This window comes from Humulus lupulus, chromosome 8 (genome assembly GCF_963169125.1).
Source record: "Humulus lupulus chromosome 8, drHumLupu1.1, whole genome shotgun sequence".
Lineage (NCBI taxonomy): Eukaryota > Viridiplantae > Streptophyta > Magnoliopsida > Rosales > Cannabaceae > Humulus > Humulus lupulus.
Genome location: NC_084800.1, coordinates 6,736,498 through 6,757,615, shown reverse-complemented (window position 1 = coordinate 6,757,615; position 21,118 = coordinate 6,736,498).

Genomic DNA, 21,118 nt, shown 5'->3' with positions numbered 1-21,118 from the left:
CAAACTCAAGAACTCCCATTAATTCACAACTAACACATGAAAAACCTCAATTGAAAACTTAATAGAAAAAACAGGGTATACCATGAAACTCATGGCTGGAACTTACCTCAAACACGATTTTGAATCCCCTTTAACATCTGAAACAAGTTCCCTAACTCCCACCTTTAATCTCCTAGCTCAACTCCTCAAGATGGCTCTCAAAATTCAAAAAAAGGATGAAGGAAGAAGCTTGTATGGGAGAGAGAGAGAAGTGATGAGGATAGGCTCTGTTTTGGTTCTGTTTCCACAGCTTTCTAAACCCCAAAAGCTGATATAAATCCTTAAGGTCAAAAGACCATAATTCCCCTAGGCCAATTTAAAGCTTCTAAACACTCCCAAGGGTAAATTCGTCATTTCCAACCTATACCGTTAATTATAATTAACGCTCTCCAATTCCTGCTAATTCCAACATTCTCAAATGCCAATAAATCATACCCCACTACCCTTTAATTCCCGGTAATGTTCTAATCATCAAAATGACCCCGAGACTCACCCCGAGCCCCGAACTTAATCCCGTTATGACTAGACCGAAAACTTGCATTCCCATGATCGTCTCATGTCGAATGGCTCGAACCAATCCACATATAATGTGGTAAAATTATAACTCACCCATATGCATAAAATTACACAATCACGCCCCCAACGGCCAAATGACCAAAATGCCCTTGCAATTAAAATATGAGCCCATATGCATGCATTCACCATCATATAATAATATAATTCACATAAACATGCATATAGTCATTAAATATCGTAATAAATCAATTATGGCCCTCCCGGCCTCCTAATCAAGGTCCTAAACCTTATTAGGAAATTTGGGGCATTACAACAACCTAATTTTCGACAAATTTTGTGATAATTACACTATAGTAAAGTTCAAGTTGAAAAACACTTTGCTTTATGCACTAATGCAATGACTCCTATAAGAGAGAGTTCTTATTTAATCAAGTGGGGGATATGTTATATTTCAAAATATAATGATTGATTAAATAAGTGTTACAATAGATGACTATTTAATCTAGTGGGGGAATGTTATATTATTTTATAATATAATGTAATATTATATTATATTATAATATAATGTTTAGATTAAATAAATGTGACAAAGTGTGTCACATATTGTAACATATAATAGAGAGTTACAATATTTAGATATATGAGATTTATCCAAATAATGTAACATATTTGGTGTTACAAATTTGTAACTTCCAAATATTACCCTTTATTGTGTAAAATTGTTGTTACAAAATATTGAGATGAATTTCATAAAGCCATATGTGATATGGCTGTTAGAGACATGATTTTAACCCCAATAATGTGTTTTGGGAGTTACAATATCATTTGGGAGGGTTTGGAACCGTTTGGAAAAACAGCACATTTTTAAGTGCTGAAATTGGTCGGTGGCCGCGGCCTGTGGGACAGAGACCCGTGGCCGCGACCACTAATGTCTCTGGCCGCGGCCACAGGCCAAAAAACTGACCAATTTTCAATTTTTTCAATCTTTGTTGAACGGCTCAAAAAACTCAAATAACTCACAAATCTCTTTTTTAATTCCATATTAATCCAATTAAACATTGGTAATAGCCATGGGGGTTGGTGGAATTTGAAATTCAAAGGATGTCTCTAAACTCTATAAATAGGAGCCTATAGCTCACTTGTAAGACACAACATTTCTATCAATTAGAGCACTTGGCTAGAAACACCTTGAGGCTTGATAATTCTAGAAAGCTTTTCCAATATCTGAGAGAGATCCCTTAGTGCTTGAGTTAGGGGGAAATAAGCTTTTGGACAAAGGTTTTAAACCTTGTTCAAGTTGGTGATCCCCAACCCTCTTCACTTAGGTTGTGTAAGTGAGAGTTTCTTGCATTTCTGTTCTTCTTTCTATTGTATTGTTTTCTTCTTATTCTCTTGTTCTTTTACTTGTATTTCTTGTTCAAGAGTTGTAATTTTTTCTTTACTTTTGTTTCAAACACCTTACTTTATTTGTAACCTTTTGCTTAGAGTTGTATTTTACTATTCTCTTCTTCTTCATCATTTCCTTTTTTATTTGTATTTTCAGTTATAGAGTTGTAACACTTTATTTAATCAATCCTTGTCTATTGTAATATTTTGCATAGAGTTGTAACATATTATTATCATTTCCATTGAGGCAAAACAATTTTTATCTAACATATATTATGTTGGTTATTTCTCATTTTCACTCATTAGCTACGCTTGATGACTTGATGAACTCATTTTCCCTGCTGGTCATTTCTCATTTACTTTGCCTAGATTTTGGTTATCACTTCTAAATTTCAGTTCAGCCTTTACCCTTTCAATTTCTCTCTGTAATTTCAGCCAGAGTATATACTGAATATACTAAGTCATACTTAAAATGCCTTTATCCCCAAACTTTAAGATCGAATTAGATAAATTTTGGATTTCAAAGGATGTTTTAATATCTATTGACAAATTTTAATTTTGTATTAATCTTTTAAGTATTGATTATATTTTTTAGGTTGGGGATCAAATTGACAAGGAGTATTGCAAAGTTAATTTGCAAGAGGTACAAAATTTGTTCTTTTAACTCTTATTATTAATATCTTAAAAATGTTAGAGGAGTTTGAATATCTTAAATATTCATCCATAGAGAAGTAGGTTCTGAGATTAAAATTGTGTGCTGCGGTGATAACGGAAGGTTGAAAACTTGTGTGTATTAGAGAAGTAGGTTCTGGAAAATTTGTTTGTGTCCTGCGGTGATATAAGGAAGAAAACTTATTGTGTGTTGTTTGAATTTTTTGACTTGGTATTGATAGATGGTTAGGTAAGCTTTTGTATGTATAGATTAGATTTTTCATTATATGTATAGATTAAATTTTTCATTTAGTCATATTGTTTTCATTATTTCCATATGTATAGATTAGATTTAATTGCCATAACCCAAGCTAAATTCTTGTCTTTGATCCAAACCCAATTAGTTAGTGGCTACCATTTTAGAATCTGATTTTTAAATTAAAAACAACACTAGAATCTCTTGAACTAGAGACTATTAAATGGATAGAAAATAAACCAGCAGAATTAACAAAAAATGGTGGTCAAGACTTGTGTTTAGATAAGCCTCCAATAAGATAACTAGATAAGCATTTAGATAAGCCTCCAATAAGAAAGACTTGTGTTAGAAGTTGTTTGGGCTGTTAGGTTGGGAAGATATTGTAGATAGAGAGTGAGATTTACTTAGAGAAGAATTTGGCAATCTTTGGGAAAAGGGAGCCTCTCAATCTAACTCAACCTTGGGAAAGGAATTGTAATATGATCAATCTTGTGTCGGTGCAGGTCAGTTACCTGAAAAAATAAAAAAGACAAGAACGTAGCAAAGATTCAATTCGAAAATCTACCAATAGAAAAGAAAGACAACAAATTTCCAGAAAAATATCGATGCAAAGTAACATATAATGAAAACTTACTCCACCCTAGAAGATATTAAGATGAATGACAAAAGGATAACACAGAAAACACATGCACATGGACATGGAGGTATAAACCATGGACATGAGCATATATTTGTCTAATTTTAACATTTAATAAAGTTGAATTAAAAAAATAAGTAATCATACATATTCACAAATTTACTATCGAGTTGGTCGTACTTTTATAAAAATATAACCACATAGACCATGCAACAAATTTATCTTTAAGAAGCTAAGCATAGCCATGTTTAGTATATTTCCAGACTTAAACAAATAAATATTCACAACCACAAAACAGCTACACATGAAACACACAGTGCCTATGTAGGGTGTCAACTTCAGTTCACCTCACTGCCCATACCAACAGATTCAGAATGCAGTGCCCATCCACAAAATATCAGTGACCTTGCATAAGACCCCACAGATCCTAAGAGGGCATCAATCTATGAAACCTCAAATGTCTCTGTCACTCAACATTGCTAAGCCCAGGTTAACACTGTGAATCAAGTCCAGTAGATAAAGGTTTAAACTTCAATAACCCAAAAAAAATATAGTTTTAAAGTTTTTCCCGCTCGAGTTTCTTGCAGCTCTTGAGCTGGTGCCATGGCGAAAACAAGAGCTAGAGTGTAGGGGAAATTGAATTCGAACAAGAAAAAGAAGAAGAAAGGCCCTAATTCAATCTCTGATATCCAAAAGACAAAATCCATGGATGTTGTACTTGGAATAGATCCAATTGATTTTTTAGATGCTGAAGAGGAACCTATCGACGATTCTGCTATGGCGAAACAACCTTCTGAACTTCGCGACCTGTTCCCTGAGCCTTTTTCACCCAGATCGTCCCTTCGATCTATCAAACAACACATAAGGAAGGATTTTGCTAACTTCGTGGAGGCTACTAATCGTTGCTCCAGTGATATTTCTCAAGGTAACTCCACTAATCCCCCTGTTTTACGATCTGGAAATGTGGTGCGAAGCCTTGGAAAATCATTCTCGAGCACTGGTTCGAAGAACAAGGTTAAGATTACTATGGATGATATACAAGATGAAGTTCATTTTTGGAAGTCTTCTATTGTGTGCTATGCTTTGGGGGCAAATCCTCCCCTCTCAATACTGGATGGATTTGCACGAAGAATGTGGAAAGACAAGATTGACAGAGTAGGGATGCTGTCTTATGGTGTATTCTTGATCCGATTTGTCTCCATTGAAGATCGTGATGAGGTGCTTAAAGGTGGATATGTCTTCTTTAACAAAATACCGGTTGTTATGAAAGCTTGAGACCCTGCGATCAATTTTAAAAAGGAGGATATCAGGGTGGTTCCAATTTGGGGGGAGAAATCCTTGTTCAAGATCATTGGACAGGTAGGGAATCCTATAATGGTTGATGATGTGACTAAGCACAGGGATAAACTCAGTGTTCCTAGAGTTTTAATTAAGGTATCGTTGAAACAAGAATTCCCGGACCTAATATACTTTGAAGATGAGTATGGCTTTAACACCTCTGTTTCGATCACATACGAATGGAAGCCCATTGTGTGTGATCATTGCTTTGGAATGGGTCATTCTACGGCTGATTGCAGGAACAAAGGAGGAAGGAAACAAGAATGGGTAATTAAAGATGATGGGAAGAAGAAGGCTGTAGCTGTGTCTAACAAAGAAACTAAGGTTGATGTTGATGGCTTTCAACCAGTAGTTATGGGTTGGAAACCAAAAGAAAAGGTCCTGGCAGTGGCTGCCACAATGGACAACTCATTTCATGTAACGCCCTGGTTACCCCAGAACAGTTACGGTGAACAGTGAACCGGAAATTTGACTCGCTACCCGAGTCCTTTGGTTAAAAACGTGATCTAGGTACTATTAACAGGTTAAGGTGAAAAACCAATAAAAAGGAAAGGGTACATTTCATTAAGTAAATAAACTGCTCATGAGCCTTTTAAAATGTTTACAAGTAGTTTGTATTACAAAAGAGTTGCTACAGTTCCAAATATACAATCCCCGCCGGCCTAAGCGGCAAAAATAGGGTAAACCCCTAGTCCCTCTGAGAACTCCTTGACCGTGGCAGTCAAGCGGCCTTGTATGTACATCACATCGCCCAAGCTCTCCACTCAAGGCTGGCCAAGCTTTTCCTTTCCTTTACCTGCACCACATAGCACCAATGAGCCAAGGCCCAGCAAGAAAACATAATAAAACATGATATAATATCAACAACGATCATAATAACCATTCAGGACTATCAGTCCAACAAGTAGGTGACAATAGCCAAAAGTCACAATAATGAGCACCGCTCCCTCTGGCCATGTGACGATAGGGTCACCAGGGCTTAACTGATAGGTGATTTCTTTCATAAGCATGTTCAGGATAGGTGCATGGTGATTGGTCACCAACATAACCTTCCTCATGACTCTAGGGTCGAAACTATGGACAACGTCCCTTAGCCACGTGACAAACGGTCACCGGGGTCATACACCTTGGCTATAGTCATCTGGTCGTAGACCAGGCAAGCGCTTATAAGTTCTTCGACCTTAGGGTCGGTCCCACATTAATGCCATAGAGCCATTCAATGCGTGATCATCGACTTTAGAGTCGGTCCCTGACTAGTCAGTGTCCCAAACAGGTAATCAGTGTTCACTAGCATTTAACATGCAATCCATGTCCACATAAATCAACCAACATGCCTCAATATCAAACCATGCATGTCATATACCTATACAGGGTGCAACTGTATTCATACACTGTTTTCTTACCTCTGGTTCGAGTGAAAATGTTATATGAACGACCCCTGAGAACGATCAACCTTTAAAATCCTTGACGGTCACCTGGTCATAACCAAATTATAGAATTTATCAATAAAAATGATAACCGAGGGTTCCCAAACCAAAACCCAGCCCCCGAGACCTCAAACACTACCCAACCGGGTACTAGATCCAACCCCGAGGCCTATGGTTTGAATCCCCGAGCTAAAAACCACATTTTAGCAAAATTGGCCTTAAGGGCCGCAGCCCCCCTCTGCTGCGTCGCGGCGCGCCTCCAAACAGAGAGGCTCCCCATCTGCCAGACGCCAAGGGCCGCGGCGCTCCCCTGCTGCGCCGCGGCGCTCAGCCCAGAATGGCTAAGTCGGCCACACGAACCAGTCTTTTTCCCTGAGCTCTTTCCTCTCAAACCAGCCCTTCAAACCCTCTCTAAACCTCTTCCAAACACACAATTAAACCCCCAAATAACACCCATAGCTCACTCTCATCAAACCCCAATCAAAACAACATAAAAACTCCCCTTAATCCTCACTCCCCACAACAAAACTCTAAGTCTGAAACTAACAATCAAAACAGAGCATAACTTGAGTTCAATGATCAAAACTTACCTTAAAACCTGTTTTGAACTTCCCACACAAGCAGAACCAAGTCTACTAACTCAGCCTTGAAGTTCCTTAGCTTGATATCCCACCTAGAACTCAAAACTCTCAAAGAAGGCAATGGAGGAGGTGGTGTACGGGAAGAGAAGAAGGCAAACCCCTGTTTTTACTCTGTTTATTCTACAGCCTTCTAATCCACTTAAGTCACATATATCCTCCCAAAAAGACCAAAATACCCTTGTGTCATCCTAAGCCTTTTAAACCAACTCAAGGGCAAAATTGGTACATTCCGCTAAACCCGTTAATTATAATTAACGCTTCCCAATTCCCGCTAACCTCAATATCCTCAAACACCAATAATTCACATCCCGTTACCCTAAAATCCCCGGTAACGCTATAGCCATCAACAACACCCTGAGACTCACCCCGAGCCCCGAGCTCCAACCTGTTATGACCAAACCGATAAATCATGTTTAAAGATCGTCTCATGTCGAAATACTCGAACCAATCCACATTATAATGTGGTCTCACAATATATCATTATCATACAAACCAATATTCAATTATACCCTCAACGGGCCAAATTACCAGAATACCCCTGTAAACAAATGTGGACTCACATACATGCATTTAACATCATATTATAATATAATTCTCATAAACATGCATAAACACATTTAATGGCATAATTAAACAGTTATGGCCCTCCCGACCTACTAATCCAGCCATTAACCATAATCGGTAATCCGTGGCATTACATTTCAGGTCTTAACAGACCCATTAAACACAGCTACTGAAGACGGAGAGCAAACTGAGAATCACCAAAAACAGAGTTTAGATGGGGAAATAACAGGAGGGGGGGGGGGGGGGGGAGGACCTCCTCTTGTCAATGGATAAAATAATGAGTTGGAACGTCTGAGGGATCAATAGCCAACAAAAGCAAAGCACAGTCAAGCAAATGATTGTTAATCAAAAAATTGGGCTAGTTGGTCTTCTTGAGACGAGAGTTAAGGCCCAGAATCTTGGGGCCTTATATGTTCGAATGTTTTCGGGGTGGTGTTTTACTTCTAATAGTGCGTGGCATGATGGAGGAAGAATTATAGTAAGCTGGAATCCTCTAAGTTTTACTGTGAATATTTTGAAATGCTCAAGTCAGTTGATTCACCTCTTTGTTGAATCAGTGGGTAACAAGGCACGTTTCTATGTTACATTTTTATATGGTTTCAATGATGAGGAAGGTAGGAGAGGCCTTTGGAGAGATCTTCAGGAGCTTTCTGTTATGGATTCTTGGATTGTCCTGGGTGATTTTAATGACATTCTCAGTAAAGAAGAGAGAATTGGCAATCGGGTAAGATTCAAATCTTCTTTGGATTTTATCAATTGTGTTGGAGCTTGTCAACTTGAAGATGTTAAGTATAGTGGAAACTTCTTCACTTGGAGCAATAAGCAGTAAGGAGAAGAGAGGATATACTCAAAGATAGATAGAGTTTTGGCAAATCAGAAATGGTTGGATTCATTGCCTTCACGCTGAGGTTCATAAAGGGAAATCCGGCCTCCTTGATCCTCGCCCCAAAGCCAACGCATGAATTTGGTGCTCTCTATTAACCGCTCAAATCTTGTGCTCAATGAGGTCCTGGTACCTTATTCTGGGAGCTAGGCTAAAACTTTCCTAACACTGAAGTATTTTTTCAGAATGAGGGACTTTTCGATCACACGCCTGCCATTCTTACTGTGTATGATGTGGTTTTGAGTGGGAAGAAACCTTTTAGATATTTTAGGATGTGGTCTTCTCATCCTAAAAGTTCTGAAATGGTTACCAAAACATGGCAGCAACAGGTTAAAGGGACTAAAATGTATCAGCTGGTGACTAAGCTTAAGAGCCTCAAACCGATTTTTAAAGAAATTAATCAGCTGGGTTTTTCAGACTTGCATTTTGCTGTAATTAAAGCCAGAGAACACCTGGATATTTGTCAAGATGCAATGCACAGTGATCCTATGAACCAGGCAATGCAGCAACAGGAGCTGGAAGCAAGGAATTCCTATGCTAAAGTTCATAATGCATACCATTCTTTCCTCCAACAAAAGGCTAAACTGACTTGGGTTAAAGATGGTGATGATAATTCAGCATTATTCCATAGAAGCATTCGTGAAAGAAGGGCCCAAAACAGAGTGTTGTCTATCACTAATGCCAATGGAATTCGGGTAGATGATCCACAACATATTACTGATGCTTTCTTGGAGTTTTACAAGAGTCTACTGGGCTGTAAATTAAAAAGAAGGAAGTCTGTTTTGGCTGCTGTTATTAATACTGGGCCAGTGGTTTCGAGTTATCAAGCCGATATGCTCCTAGCAGATTTTTCATTTGAAGAAGTTAAGAAAGCCATCTTTGACATCCCTGGCCTCAAAGCCCCTGGTCCGGATGGCTATAGCAGCTATTTCTTTCAGGAAAATTGGGATCTCGTAGGTAATGATGATGTGTTTGAAGCTCTTACTTCTTTCCTTCATGCAGGGCAAATTTTAAAGGAAATCAATTCAACTGTTTTGACGTTTATTCCTAAAAGTAAGTGCCCAAATTCAGATAGTGATTATCGCCCTATTGCTTGTTGCAATGTCATTTATAAAGCTGCTACAAAACTAATATGTTCGAGGCTCAAAGTTATTCTTCCAAGCTTGGTGGCACAAAACCAAGGGGGGTTTGTCAAAGGGAGATTCATTGGGCATAACATCATGATATGTCAGGATCTTATTCGACATTATGGGAGGAAATCAGTCAAGGCTAATTGTATGATCAAGCTTGATCTACAAAAAGCATATGACACTGTCGAGTGGGACTTCATTGAAGAAATGCTTTATGCATTCCAGTTTCCAGATAAGTTCATTAAGCTGATTATGACTTGTGTTCGAACTCCAAGATTCTCACTAATGCTAAATGGCCCGTTCCATGGTTTCTTTGAGGCAAAGAGAGGTTTGAGACAAGGTGATTCAATGTCTACTCTTCTCTTTGTCTTAGGAATGGAATATCTTTCCAGAATCATGCAAAAAATTGGACAGAAACAGGGATTCAAATTCCATGAGAGGTGTGGAGAATTGAAGCTAAATCACCTTAGCTTTGCGAATGATGTCCTTCTTTTTTGTAATGGGGATTACAAGAGCATCTATTACATGTTGCAGGGCCTTAAGCTATTTTCTCTTACAACGGGTTTGATGCCTAATCCTTCAAAATCTGCATTTTATTGCAGCAATATTCATGACAGAGATGTTTAGAGGGTTTTAGATGCCTTAGGTTTTAAGAGGAATGAGGTTCCATTCAAATATTTGGGTGTTCCTATATGTGCTAAACGAATTTCAGCAAAGGAGTGTAGCATTCTTGTGGAGAAAATGATTGCTCGAGTCAGGACGTGGAGCTCTCGAAACTTATCATTTGCTGGCCGAGTAGTTCTAATCAACTCTGTGCTGATGTCCATCCATTCTTACTGGTGTCAAGTGATGGTGCTGCCCAAGAAAATAGTAAGTGAAATAGAAGCTATCTGCCGTGCCTTTTTGTGGAAAGGTCATCATAGTTTAATAGGCCCTGCTGCAGTAGCTTGGACTGCTCTATGTCAGTCTAAAACTTCAGGTGGGATTGGATTCAGAAGTGTTTCTGATTGGAATATTGCAGCTATGTTTAAGTATGTCTGGGCTATAGCTACTAAGGAGGACAATTTGTGGGTTAAATGGGTACATCATGTGTATGTAAAAGATGAAGAATGGTGGAACTATAGTGCCCCGCTTCAAGGGAGTTGGTATTGGAGGAAACTAGTGGAAATTAAGGATAAGGTGAAGAGTTTAGTTGATACCACTCAGTTCACACTTGATAGATTTACAATTTCACAAGGGTACCAGATTTTGAGCCCTGTAACTGATAGAGTATAATGGAGCAAAGTAGTTTGGAGCAGGCTTAACATCCCTAAACATAGCTTTATGCTGTGGTTGGCTGTTCTAAAGAGGCTTAAGACTAAGGACAGAATGCTTAGATTTAATATAACAGATAATGCAGATTGCATTCTTTGCAGCAGGAGTGTAGAATCGGTGGACCATCTATTTTTTTATTGTCCTTTCTCATTTGACTGTTTGAAACAGGTTAAAGAGTGGCTGAATTGGGGTGTGTGTTCAACATCATTGCCAAGAATAATTCGGTGGATTGGAAAGTCCAAGCTTAGCAAGTTTAAGAAGAGTTTGTACTCAGCTCCATTGCCGCCCTTGTATATCATCTTTGGTGCACCAGAAATTGTAATCTGTGGCTGTCTTCTTTGGACAGTACTGATGTAGTAGTTCTCAAAATTAAGGATGCAATTAAACAAAGAGTCACTTGTATGTGGCCTAGGAATGTAACTAAAAGAGATATAGTGTGGTTTAATACTTTGTAAAGATAGATTTTTGTATAGTTTATCAGGTCTTCCTTTTGGAGGATGCTTCTAGTTTGTACAAACTGTTTTTGGAGAAATGATACGACTTGCTGATTCATCAAAAAAAAAAAAAAAACTTCAATAACCCAAATATACTTATATATAAAACTTGCTTGAAGCCTAAATAACATGTATACTTGTGTATAAAACTAGCTTGAAGCCTAAATGACCTAAATATACACCAGAATGTATTCATAAAAATGATGAATATCCATGTCATTAATCATCAAACTTTGACAAACTAACTTGAGGCCCAGTCATGTTCCTAAATACTAACTCATCTTTTCTTTCTTCTATATTAAACGTATACCTGTCCCTATAAGCTAAATTTTGGAAAAAAAAACACTAAATGTACTTAGAAAGATGCACCAAAACTCAATTAGGCGGCAAATAATCTTTAAGTAGGGACAGAAAATATTTCTTACAAAAGCACCATTGAAAAAAAAAATACAAGGTTAACACTGTGAATCAAGTCCAGTAGATAAATCTTTAAACTTCAATAACCCAAATATACTTATATATAAAACTTGCTTGAAGCCTAAATAACCTGTATACTTGTGTATAAAACTAGCTTGAAGCCTAAATGACCTAAATATACACCAGAATGTATTCATCAAAATGATGAATATCCATGTCATTAATCATCAAAATTTGACAAACTAACTTGAGGCCCAGTCATGTTCCTAAATACTATCTCATCTTTTCTTTCTTCTATATTAAACGTATATCTGTCCCTATAAGCTAAATTTTGGAAAAAAAAACACTAAATGTACTTAGAAAGATGCACCAAAACTCAATTAGGCAGCAAATAATCTTTAAGTAGGGACAGAAAATATTTCTTACAAAAGCACCATTGAAAAAAAAAATACAAGGTTAACACTGTGAATCAAGTCCAGTAGATAAAGCTTTAAACGTCAATAACCCAAATATACTTATATATAAAACTTGCTTGAAGCCTAAATAACCTGTATACTTGTGTATAAAACTAGCTTGAAGCCTAAATGACCTAAATATACACCAGAATGTATTCATCAAAATGATGAATATGTTGGTTTTTATTGATCAAATCAGAGATTATGCGCAGCGGAACAACAATCAAATTGTTAGATTAATCCCATAAGATTTCTAGATCTACTTCTTCACACTCATATATATATTGAATCAAGGACAAGAATAGAAAAATTACCTCAGGTCCTTCCTAGCTGCTATCTTTTCGTATGGCTGAATCCTTGAGATCTCACACCAAGATCTTCCAAAATGTTCTCAGGCACACAAAGAACGAGTGTGGGCTCGCTATACAAATAATAGGCAATAACTATTTATCAGATGTTCTCAACACATGAGATCTGATAAAGTTTGGACCTAGGTTTTGTGAATAACAATAACCTTTGTTTTTGTCACTGTTCTCTTTTCTCTGGGAGAATCCTAGATATTTTTCTATCCCTGAAAAATTACGTTCTGTGAAAACTGATATCCAATATTTAATAATATCCAATATATTAAAATATTTGTTATTTTAAACATATTCAAAATAACTGATCAGTTATCAGATTTTTGTTTAAATAATAATATTTTAATCATATTAAAATATCTCATTATTTATTTAATATTTAAATAACTAAAATTGTGGAATCAAGAGACCCAGTCCATCTCTTATGCGTGTAGCACAGTGCCTGTGCACTGTGCCACACGTGTACCATATGCCTGTGCAGGCATGTGATTTTTCCCAATTTTTATTATTATTTAAATACCAAAAATCCCAAAAATAAATTAATTCAAAATTAATTATATTTTTGTTAAATCAAATAATTAATTAATTCTTAATTAATTAATTACACATAATTAAACAATAATTATGTTTGATACATAGAAAAATATTTTACTTATCACATAAGTCCTTTTTGCCCATTTTTTTGTATTTGCCTTTGACAGTGATTGTTTGAGCCATTTCGGGGACCATGGACCTATAACATTAAACTCCAATAAATTGAAACTAAATAATTAAACTCTTTAATTATAATATTTAATTTATCAATTCTAATATTACTCCACTATAAATTCATAATTGCACTCTTTATGCTATAGATATACTTTTACAGAAATCTTTTTCTTAAGTCGTCCATTGATTTAACCATCTTACAATAGTTCAACCCTCTAATTAATTAGTTCATAAATTAGAATGGGAGAATTACCATTTAACCTTTCTAATTTACTTCTTATTCCTTAAGTACCATTAGTTCACTAGTGAATAATTAATCTATAATCTAATTATAGATTTGAGCTCAAAATCATTCAGTTCCAGAATTAACCCTTAAGGGAACTAATATACGATCCGTTAGGAAAGATTAGATTATGTATTTTTGATACATGTTTCCAGCCATCCATGATATTAAATCTCCAAAATAAAAGTCATTAGCCTCATTCTTTGAAGAGACCTTAACGAATGAATCAAAAGATTTAATAAACATGAACAGGAGTTCATGAACACTCAGGATTTAGGTTGATCTATAAATGATCATCTGTTATGATATGAATTACAAGTCTTTATTATTAAATGGTTTTTGGATAAAGACTCTAATTCATATCGGTCCATGTCATATATAATCATATTATATAAATCACATTTACCGAGATGTCTTACCACATCAATAATCCGAATCTAGATTATTTGTATCATTATGATACTCAGTAAACCGTACTTACAACTCCAATTAAAGAATTCCATAACTTTAATTTGTCGTTGTTGACTATTTTTATTCATTCATGTGATCTTAATTCTCTCGTACTAATACAAGATCACATCCTCAATAATGAATATGGAATTTTTCTGATATTTACAAAATTATTCAAACAATAATTTAACAATCTAAATATGACAATAATAATAAACCATTGTATTTATTTATTCATAGAAAAAACAAATGTCTTTACATGCTTTTAGGACACACCCCTAACAGAATATCCATGTCATTAATCATCAAACTTTGACAAACTAACTTGAGGCCCAGTCATGTTCCTAAATACTATCTCATCTTTTCTTTCTTCTATATTAAAAGTATATCTGTCCCTATAAGCTAAATTTTGGAAAAAAAAACACTAAATGTACTTACCAGCTTGGAACAACTCTATAAATTAGAGGAGTTTTAGATCTCCAAGGAACAAGTTCTTAAGAGCACATGATGTAGAGTCTGCTGCCCACTAGACATAATATCACTTTCTTTCTTAATCAAATTAAAGGGGCCAGTGCCCAGTAGGCCTTTTCATTGATATATTTACAACCCACAAAACAATTGAGGTCGAAAATAACAATATGGTCAACTTCTCTATTAAACAACATTGACTTAATGACCTTTCTTTTCTTCTTCTTCTTCTGCAACTAACCCCAAAACAATAAAGGAATTCTTCCATTTTTAATCATTCGTAGGATAAATAGCAAATATAGGATATTTAACTGAAGAAAAGGATCTTTTTAACTGGTATGACCTGAAATTCTCTTTTAAGATGACCTGAAATTCTCTTTTAAGATTGTTGACTGCGTTTTTAGCCAACGACGTGAGAACGTCAAATACGACGAACATTCAAGAGAATGTAAACGACAACAGACGGTATAAACAAGAAAAGTAAATAACACAGAATTTTTATAGTGGTTCAGCCCCGATTGTCGGTAATAGCCTAATCCACTTAGAGTTGTGATTTATAAATCTATACTCAAGATCAGATGGACTATGCCAACTGAGTTTCTTCAGTATAAATTGTGAAAATACAAGAATTCTCTCTAATTTCAGCACTTTCTCTCTCTAGAATAGACAGACCCAATTTTATCTCTCTAGAAAGAATAAGCAGAAGGGACCCCTCTCTCATCTCATAAGCTCTCTATTTATAGAGATGGGATCCTCAACTGATATCCCCTTATAATAGGGATATTTTACTATATTTATTACATTTATATTATAAATAAACATTCAAAATTCAAAATGTAACAAATTCCCCATTTGTGGGAAGAATGAGAGATTCCCGCGCATGTTGTTGAAGTTGTGTCTGACTTAGTCTCCTCTAGCTAGTTGGTCCACCTCCTACTCACTACCCATGCAAGTGCTGGTTAAACATGCATGATGGTAGGATATGCATGGTGGTAGGACATGCTTTGGGTGGGTTGAACGTGCATGGTTCTCCTCGAACATGTACTCTCCTCTAGCATGCCATGTTCCTCCTTGAACCAATCTCCTTGGCTTCTCCTCGGACCAAGGTGGTTCGAGGCAACTTCCTTGGCACCTCACCTTGAACGACATTGAGGCAACCTCACCTTGGACAACATTGAGGGAACCTCACCTTGGACAACATTGAGGGAACCTCACCTTGGACAACATTGAGGGAACCTCACCTTGGACAACATTGAGGGAACCCCACCTTGGACAACATTGAGGCAACCTCCTTTAGCATCTCCCAAACATGTCCGATCGAACATTGTATAGACTTTCCTTATGAAAGTCTAAGTCTCCATTCTCTTGCATGAGACTCCTCCTCCTTAGCTATTTACCTTGGGCACGTTCGAGCCAACACTTAGAAAACCTTGGGAGGCTTACCTCCTACACACCCTTGGGGTCTCCTAGGACCACACCCTCCTTGGGGTCTCCTAGGATCACCCTCTTAGCCCTCCTAGGAGGCACTCTCCTAGATGCATTCTCCTTAGCCTCCTAGGATGCATTCTCCAATTTTTGGGTATAACAAAGATGACCTGAAATTCAACCAAGGCATGTTTTCTTTTAAAAGCATGTGTGTGAATGACCTTGTCATGACCCTGAAATTACAACCGCAAATAATGTGATTGTCTTGTCTAATGATAACTCTACAAAATAGAGTTATTTTACCACTTTTTATGTGCTAATTGTTGCTTAATTCTTGAGTTTTTAATTGATTTATTAAGTTTTAAAGTAATTTTGAATTTATTGGGTTTATTTTGATTTTATATATTTTTCTGTGTTTTTATAGTTATTTTGTTGTAAAATGTTATAGTTAATTATTTGAATTATTGTTGTTTAGTTTGAGGTAAAAAAAATGTTGTATTGTTGAAATTAAATGTTAAATATAAATTAAGTTATAATTAATATTTTCAAAGAATTAAATTGATTTATTTTATAGTTGAAAGTATTTTATTATAATTTATTTTGTAGGGAATTTATGACACTTTTGTTCTTGAAAAGAAGCTAAAAAAGAGAAAGAAATTGTGACATTTTTCAAAAGCCATAAGCCTCATGGGCCCTGCCACCTTCTAGGCCGAACAACCACTTGGCCCACGAAGTACTCCATCAGCCATGTGAGGACCATTTCTCTCCTCCAATCTGCTCCATTTCACTCAGCACCAAAGCAATCACATATGATGCTCTCCTAGCTCCTTTCCACGTGACCCATCTTCTGCTGCTACGTGTCCACCAAGCTCACCATTCGGCCATCACTTGCTCCCAGCCACTGCCACAAATCAACCAACCTTCAGCAAGCATCCTGCCCAGCCCACAGCTCAATTCAGCCCAAGCACCCAACGCCCCAGCCTTCACAGCCACCTGCCAGAACTCTTCAGTCAGCTAGTCACCCACGCTTGGCCTCCTGCCAGCCGAAACCCCAAACCACTTTATTTTTCCTTGAGCCCATAAATATCAATGTTCCCTTGTCTCATTTTCTCCAAAAATACCATATTTTTACCCCACTTTCTACACTTTTTACCCCAAAACATAATTATTACACCCTATAATTTATCCCTATTTTCCATATTATAATTAATTTAATTAATTTAATCAATTTAATTAATTTAATCAATTTAATTAATTTAAATTGATTATTTTAATACCTCATTTTTGGTTATAAATAAGGGATTTGGTGTCCATTTTAGAGAGGTTACTATACCATAATTTCTACACATTCAAAACCTCTCAATTCTCTTCATCTTTTTCTTCTTTTTGGTTACTTTCTATGTATTTTTAGAGGAAAAATTTGGGGGTTTCTCCTCCAAATTTTCCTATTTATGTTTGTAATTTTTAGTTTGTATTTGCTATTCTAGTTATGTGTTTCTAATCTTTTTAAGATTATTAAGGTGATGATGAAACAATTTGTAACTAGATAGTATTTATTTTGTATGTTGATTTCCCATTTTGTGCAACAAAGTTTATGGAATTTTCTTCTTCAAATATCTTCTTTCATCTTAAATATCATGTATTTTGGATTGTTAGCACATATTTACACTTTGTTCTTCATTAGTGCAAAAACATGATATTCTTTGTGTAAGATGTGTCATTAAATTGTACACATCCATGCTTAGAACAAAAATATTATGTTTTGCCTTATAAATAATGTTCATTGATTTATTTGTTATTTCATTAGATTGATTTACACTAAATGCTTTGAAATTATAATTTTGAAAAGTGAAGAAAAATCTTATCTTTTTAGAAATAATTTGTGCTTAAAATTATAAATCTATTTAGAAAATGATAGTTTGATTTATTTTAACTATCACTAAAACTTGGGAATCAATGTACTTATAAATATTATTGAACTTGTATTTTGTGGATTCTATTATCTTAATAATCTTATTTTACCATCTTGTTTACAATTATTAATTTATGTTTATATATTGTGTTTAACTTCTTTATTATTATCTTTTATTTTATTTTTATTGTTACAAATTCTCATCAATCTTTGGAACTAGGTTAGAATTTATTAATTTTGGTTTAAAATAGTTTTATTTTCGATTTTAGACAACTTCTTTGGGTTCGATCTCGTGTTTACACGAACACTATATTCCATATACGATTCGTGCGCTTGCGAGTTATAAATATTTAAAACATACCCGTTTTGGGTCCATCATCTAACAGTTGTTAAACCTAGACAAAAAACAAGATTTTATTAAAAGAACAACATCAAATTCAAATTCATTGGAGATGGATAAAAGTTGGATCCATCTTAACAGGTTAGTAACCAAAATCATATAGTTTATTTTGGGTATAAGTTTAAGTGTCAGTGCTTGATTATTGACGTATGCTCTAAAATTGTAGAGCAACGGTGGAGTATGAGCAAAAAGCTAGGGAGTTTGTTAAGACAGCCATGACAAATCTTGGATTTCCAGCCAAGATTCTTTGTCCATGCAACAAATGTCACAATCTAAGACATCAACTTTCAGACGAAGTTGTCAAACACTTAGTTTTGTGGGGCATGGACCAATCTTACAAAACATGGTTTCATCATGGGGAAGATCCAGTCCAAAGCAGTACGACATACACAAGTTTTGAATATGATTTATTTCGGGCAGCGGGAGTATTTTCAAGTAACGCCAATGATTTTGGTGACGATAACAATGATGCTGATTTTCAGTCTATTAGCAGATGCTGAATCTCCATTGTATGAAGGTTATTCAAAGTATACAAAAATTTCATCTATCGTTGGGCTATATAATCTAAAAACAAAGCATGGAATCTCAGATGTTGGTTTTAGTGAGATGTTGGAGATGATCAAAGAAATGTTGCCGAAAGATAATCTCCTACTGACATAAATGTATGCAGTTAAAAAGTTTCTAAAGATGTTTGATCTGAGCTATAAGCATATCCATGCTCGCGTCAACGATTGTTGTTTGTATAAAAAAGAGAATGCTGATGCCTAAGTATGTCCCACTTGTCAATATCCAAGATGGAAGCAAAATGAACAGACAAAAGAGATTCTACAAGGGCACCCTGCAAAATTGTTGAGATATTTTCCTGTTATACCAAGGTTTCAAAAGATGTTTAGAAAAGAAGAGATGGCTTTAAGCTTAAAATGGCATTCAACCAATAAAAGAACAGATGGGAAAATGCGGCACCCGGTAGATTCAGAGGCCTCGGATGCAGTTTATGAGAGATGGCCAGATTTTCAACTCGAACCTAACAACCTTCGATTAGGACTTGCTGCTGATGGGATCAATCCTTACAAAAATATGAGTTCTACGTATAGTGATCTGAGTTATCGTTGGCCTATAATGCTCATTGTATATAATCTGCCACCTGCGTTGTGCATGAAGGATGAATTTACCTTTCTATCTATGTTGATTCCTGGACCTAAACAACCTGGGAATGACATAGATGTTTACTTAGAGCCCTTAATAGATGAGTTACTTGAATTATGGAATGGTGTTTATACATATGATATTTCTACAAAGAAGTTTTTTAATTTAAGGGCTATGTTGCTATGGACCATAAATGATTTTCCAGCTTATGGAAACTTAGCTGGATGTGCGACTAAAGGAAAGTATGGTTGTCCTGTTTGTGGTGAGCACTCAAATGTTGTTTGGTTGAAGCATAGCAAAAAGATGTCATTTTGCAATCATATTCGATTTCTACCACAAGAACACCGTTACAGAAAGAAGAAATATACAACAGCTAGGGCAAGGGAAAGAGAACCACAATGTCCAATTATATTGACAGGTGTTGAAGTAGCTGAGCAGTTAAGCAAAGTGACTAATGACTTTGGAAAGGGAAAAAAGAGGAGTCGTGGTATAGACACAGAAAAAATCTAGAAGAAGCATTCTATTGTTTTAGGCTGCCTTATTGGGAAATATTAGTTGTTCGTCATAACCTCGATGTTATGCATGTTGAACAGAATGTTTGTGAAAGCTTACTTAACACATTGCTCGATTGCAAAGGAAAATCTAAAGATCACTACAACTCGAGATTATATTTGACAGAGATGGGCATTATGCCTCATCTCTATCCGTATGAAGAAAATGGTGTTACTCGTCTTCCTACTGCAGCTTATACTCTATCAAAATCTGAAAAGAAGTTGCTTTGTGAGAGGCTATTTGACTTGAAATTGCCTTATGGATATAGCTCTAACATTAGAAACTGTGTGGATGTGGAGAAACAGAAGCTGACAGGACTTAAGTCTCATGATTGTCATGTGATTATGCAACAACTATTGCCTATTACTATAAGGGGTTTAATGGAAGAAGGTTGTAGAGAGACAATTCTTCGGCTCTCTAAGTTTTTCGATGGATTGTGTCAACGTGTGGTTGATAAGGAGGAAATTATGAAATTGGAACTAGAAGCCTTTGAAATTCTTTCTCAACTAGAAGAATATTTCTCTCCTTCTTTCTTTGATCCAATGATTCACTTGGTTGTTCATTTAGCACGAGAAGTTAGACTTTGTGACCCAGTGCAATTTTGATGGATGTACCATTTTGAGAGATATATGAAAGTATTGAAAGGATTTGTAGCAAACTATGCACGGCCAGAAGGATGTATTGCAAATCGCTATCTTGCTGTTGAATGTGTACGCTTTTGTGAAACATTTTTAAAGCAAAATGATAATCAAGATAGTACATTACTAGAAGAAAATCCACTATCAGCAGCAAAGTGCTTTGAGCTTGACCGATTGAACTTGGCAGTAGCGCATCAGTATGTGTTGTTTAACTCGGATATTGTAGAACCATTTCTCAATGTCCATATGGATGAGCTGAAAGAAAGACACTCAAATCTGAATAACAATCAAACTTTGTTGTGGAATCGACATTCTGAAGGGTTCCCGTTATGGTTTTATGAAAAGGTTGTATTCTATTGCCAAGATAAAAGTTTACGTTTTGTTTTAGTGAACAAATTTCTTACAAGTATATTTTTATTTTCAGATTTTTAACATGAACAAAGTAGATGACATGCTAGCTCAATTGGCTGAAGGTCCAAGTCGCGGTGTCACTTCCTACAAAGGGTATATGATTAATGGAATTGGATTCCATAAAAAAGGAGCTGAAAAAACAACTCAAAACAGCGGTGTATTCTTGGAAGCACATGACAGTGGGCAATTGAATGATAAAGAAGAGTATTTTGGTGTTA